We start from the raw sequence: 5,312 nt of genomic DNA on the forward strand, positions 1-5,312 counted from the left end.
GATTACAGGCTTGAGCCACCGCGCCCGGCCTAATTATTTTATTTTAACTGTTTACCTAGATTATTTATGAAAACTGTGATAGTCATCATTTACATTTCTGAAATTTGCCATTGCAAAGTTCTAACTGAGAGTGTGGGAAAGGTATGACCTAACCAACTTCATCCCGCTTCTAACCTCCAGGCTGTCCTTGCTCATTCCTGGGCTTGGGGAGGAACTTATTTATAGTTCAGCTTTGAAACAAAGAAGATAACAGTCCTTTCCCAAAGCAAACCTCCTCATTGCCCATGGACTAGACTGCCTAAAGCCACAAGATTAGAAGTTACAGTCATTTTACTAAATAATTTAAGAAGTAATTATTTTCATTAAAAGAATATCCATGTCTTATATGAAAATTACACAAGCAAGGATGATTCTGTTTGGGGCTGGGTTTATAGTTTTGTAACCTCTGTGGCAAGTTTGGACACCTTATAGTATTTGGCAGGGATAAGTGTGAAACTGCTTGACTAATAAATGCAAATAACATGTATGCTGGCAATGCGTAAGACACGTCTAATATTGCTTTACCAACAATTTGAAAGCTAGCTTATGTATTAAAGATTTTGCTTAAGTTGCATAAAACTTGGAAAAGCATTGGACTAGTCTTTTTTTCCTGATGATATCAGATGCAAGCCCTTTTATTTTCTTAAGCCAATTAATTAGAACTCTTTCATGTATTTTCGGCAGTGGAACATTGTGTACATAACACATATATAGATGTATTAGGCATGCCAACGCAACTGCGTCTTAAAGATTCACAGACCCCCTTGTTCTCATCTTAGACTTTCACATTTTTGATAACCTACTTCAATACGTTGTATCAATTGTTGACAACCCTGCAAAGTTGTCAGATAAATGGTCTTAGATTTGCATATTTGAGGAGGGATGGGGGACCGCCAGACAGCTGGGGCCAGTGGAGTCACCCTGCCTCATCCCCAGCTCCCCCCACCCTCCAACACACTTTATAACCTGGTCTCTGTGGTCTGGGAAGGTAAACAGCTGTGTAAACATGAGCCTACAGTATAGCCCAAGAAACCTCTTCATGGCACAGAATGAGCCGGTTGGCTTTTTGCAAGGCAGATGTTGTCTGTTGCGCCTTGAACATGTTGAAGTATATACTTAAATATACGTGTCTACTGAGTATATATTGAAGCTCTAACGCCTGGGACTTGTGAGTGTGATTGTACGTGGAAATGGGAACTTTGCAGATGTCATTATGTTATGATAAGGTCACTGGGATGGGCCCTGTTTCCGCATGACTGGTGCCATTACAGGACTTGCAAGACAAAGACAGACAGAGACACATGTGGGAGGAGGCTGTGGTGGTGGCGGCACAGGTCAGAGCAACGCCGCCTGTCAATAAAAAATCTCCCCAATTCACAAAACCAGAGGGAAAGTCACGCAGGGAACTGCACAGGACAAACCTGCCTCCCGTTCTGTTCCTAAGTAAGACAGCTGCAAAGATAAAGAGGCACATGCCTCCCTCACCATTTGCCCACGAAGAAATTCCCTGTGGACATAGGACAGCAGAACTCAAAGTCCTCCCTCTGCTCCCGTGAGACAAATGCAAATCTGGTGGCTTCCTTTGCCCTATTGCTTCAGTAAGTCACACTAAGGCTTGAGTGACTATTCCTATAAACAGCATTCAGGGAAAGGCTAATCAGAAACTTAAAAGCATGCAAGCTTGTCTCTTTTCTACCTGTGACCTGGAAGCTCCTCCCACTCACAGTTGTCCCACTTTGCCAGACAAACCAGTGTGCACCTTACGTGTATTGATCAGTGTCTCCTGTTTCCCTAAAATGCATGAAAGCAGAGCTGTGCCCGACCCCCTTGGGCACATGTCATGAGGACCTCCTGAGGCTGTCACCGGCGCATACATAACCCTGGCAAAATACACCTTCTAAATTGACTGAGACCTGTCCTAGGTACATTTTGGTTTACAGGTCACGTGCCCCAGGGCACTGGAGCCCAGAAGCTGGAAAAGACAGGAGGGCCCTCCCCTGGAATCTGCAGAGAGAGTGCAGTCCTCCTGACACCTGCATTTCTGGCTTCTGCACTTCAGAACGGTGAGAGAATCTATTTGCATTGCTTTAAGTCCCTCACTCTGTGGCCATTGGATCCTGTTTCACGGAACTGGTGCTGTTTCTGGAGCTGCCCGGCTGTCGGGAAGCCCCGTGGGTCAGGCTCCAGCATCTGAGCACCTGCTTATTTCTGCTGCAATGAGCTCTTCTCCAAGTGGTGATGGGGGCTGAGAAACGGCTCAACCAGAAGTGGGAAGAAAGATCTTTCCAGAGGCACAGCTCCAAAACAGGGAAATTGGTGGGCTGGCACTGGGAGAGGAGGAGGGCACAGGAAGGGGGAGGCATTGCCCCCTGAGAAGTCAGCATACACCTGAGGCTGTGCCCCCAGAGCGAATGAATGTGGAGTCCTCATTTGAACCGGGGACTGTAGAAGCCTGGGAGACCTGAAGCCAATGCCTGCTCTCTCTTCTCCCCACCAAGGACCCCCCAGAACCTGGGTTGGGTGGTACCTGAGAGACCTGTCTGTCTCTTCAATTGGAAGGTCCTGAAGCCCTTGTCCTAGGGGGAAGAGTGTGACAACAATTCAGGATTAGTGCAGAATGACATTGAATGTGTCTGTCATTCCAGGGCATCCCCGTCCCTGTAACAGGAAGGCTGGGGACGGACGGGCATGTCCCCTTCTGCCCTTGCTTCCTAGCCAGCCTGCCCTCCGGCTCCCCTATGGCTCTCCAGCCACTCTTCATCCCCACCCGCCCTCCTTCCATCGCTGGCTGTCTCAGCCCCTGAATCGGGTCTGGGTGCTCCCCAGCCACTGAGTTAATCACCCGGGGCCCCATAGCTGTTTGCTCCTCTTTTATGAATGGGATACTTTCCAAAATCTCTCTGTAGATGAAAGGAGCCACTAGGATATGTGTGCAAGTATGATTCATAACCACACCTGTGAAAGGATTGGCTCGGTTGATTGAGGGGCTGCTGAGCATAAAATCTGGGTTTACGGCCTAGTGTTTGGAAGCTCAGGCAGGATTTCTGTTACCCTCTTGAGGCAGAATGGCTGCTTTTCCAGGGACCCTCACTTTTTTCTCTTAAGACCCTCCCCCATTACGGAGGGCAAAGTGCTTTACTGAAAGTTGAATGTTAATCTCATTAACAAAACACCTTATGGGTAACACCCGAGTGATTCTTGGGCACCACAGCCTGGCTAGGGTGGCATGGGGTCACCATCACAGGGCGCACTCCCACCCATCACCTGACCCCCCTAGGTCACCGTGAGCCATGGGTCTGTTACTGAGGTCCTGCAGCACAGCTGCCTGAGCTACCAGGTGGGACTGAGTTTGTGGCACCATCTTACAATGAGCGTTTGGTTCACACAAGCCCCAGTCTCCTCCAGGGCAGCTGGTTCAGGAGGACAAAGTGCTCCTTGGGGGACCGAGACCCAAGCTGGTGACGCAGAGCCACCCCTGTAGGATGCAGCCTTCTCAGGGTCCCGGGACCTCCCTGGAGGAGAGCAGACATCCCAGGTGGTCCCAGATCTTTTTCACAAGAACCGTCTCACCAGGTGGATACTGGGGTACACACAGACCCTTGGGGGACTGTGGCAATTAAAGATCCAAACTCCATCCAGGAGGGCCAGCACCCCTGCTGACATGAAAGGAGGCCACGCTCAGGAGGAATCAGGCTCTGTAGAAAGAAGTGGCACAGAAAGAACCCAAGGAGACACAGGCTGGGGTGTGCGTGTTTATTGAGAGGATTAAGGGTCCAGCTGGACTTTAGCAGGTAAGAAATAACAAAGAGAGCATTTCAGTGGGAGAGTGGGGTCCATGGGAGAGGCCGCAGATCTGGGCCTGGCCGAGTGCCTGCGCCTCCTGGGCCTCCCTGAGCTCCAGCACTGGTCGGGATGGATGGGGGAAAGGGGAACTCTCTGAGGAAGAAGGATGGGCAGGGCAGTGTGGCCCCAGCAAGTGGGGTGAACTTTGTGACGAGCAGCAGAGGGAACGGCTCACCCCAGGATTCCCAGTGGTGATGGTGCGAAGCACAGTGTGAGTGGATTTCTAGGGCAAAGATGTGGCATGAGCTGGGACACTCTGTTCCTGATTCCAGGGACTGTCATATTCCAGAGAAGCACAGCTCAAAACTGCATCACAGGTCTGAGATACAGCGTGGCCTTCATCTGAGATCAGGGAACAAGCCTCAGATCTTACACTGGCAGCACACGGGGACACAGCAGCTGGACTGGGAGCTGCAGGGCTTGCAGCAGCTGGACTGGCAGCAGGATGATCCACAGCCTGAGGAGCAGCAGCAGGGCTTGCAGCAGCTGGAGTGGCAGCAGCCACAAGAGCCACAGCCTGAGGAGCAGCAGGGCTTGCAGCAGCTGGACTGGCAGCAGCCACAAGAGCCACAGCCTGAGGAACAGCAGCTGGGCTTACAGCAGCTGGACTGGCAGCAGCCACAAGAGCCACAGCCTGAGGAACAGCAGGGCTTGCAGCAGCTGGACTGGCAACAGCCACAGGAGCCACATCCCCCCTTAGACCCCCCACAGGAGCCACAGCTGGAACAGGAACAGGCTGGCACACAGCAGCACACGGGCTTGCAGCAGACAGGCACACAGCAGCTGGAGCCACAGCCCCCACAGCCGGAGCCACAGCTCCCACAGCCAGAGCCACAGCCCCCGCAGCCGGAGCCACAGCCTCCAGAGCAGCCACAGCAGCCCATGGTTCTGATGGGTTGAGGGTGGAGCAGGTTGAGGTTGGAGCAGGTAGAGGAGAGGTGAGAGGGAGGGGCAGGTGTGGAGCTCCCTGAGCCCGGGGCCTTTATATTCCCACCCAGGATCAGGTGAAGCTGGGCACATGGTCACTTCCTGGTTCCTGTTTGTGCCGTTTCCCCGGGATAATTTTGTTTGCTTTCTTAAAACTAGACACAATCACGTTCTGTTTGTTGTGTTTTGCAGCTCTGTTCCTGGCCCTGCATCTCTACTCTGACTGGTGCATGCCACACCCATGTATCATGGAAGAGAAGATCCCTTGCCCCAGTTACGGCGCTCACAGGACTCCTGGTCATCAGGGGAACGTCTGTGAACAGCCACCGTGAGACCCAGGAGAGCTTGGCCAGGAGGGCATGCACGACCCTGTAGGGCAGGAGGCTGGGATCAGCTCCTCCCTCCTGGGGGTCCCCAGCTGGGCACCTGCTGCCAGGAGCAGCTGCAGGGCCTCAGGCCTGAGGCTGCATGAAAGCTGAGGTCACGCGTGTGCAGGGTGATGG

The 5,312-nt window shown here is 52.1% G+C and overlaps 1 pseudogene; it reads left to right on the forward strand.

Annotated features, from left to right (window-relative positions):
* The first annotated feature begins 2,277 nt into the window (after positions 1-2,277).
* On the forward strand, positions 2,278-5,137 carry LOC116547783 (annotated as a pseudogene).
* Positions 5,138-5,312: the final 175 nt, after the last annotated feature.

The sequence above is a fragment of the Sapajus apella genome, unplaced genomic scaffold (assembly GCF_009761245.1).
Source record: "Sapajus apella isolate SASKATOON/1434 unplaced genomic scaffold, GSC_monkey_1.0 scaffold4695, whole genome shotgun sequence".
Classification (NCBI taxonomy): domain Eukaryota; kingdom Metazoa; phylum Chordata; class Mammalia; order Primates; family Cebidae; genus Sapajus; species Sapajus apella.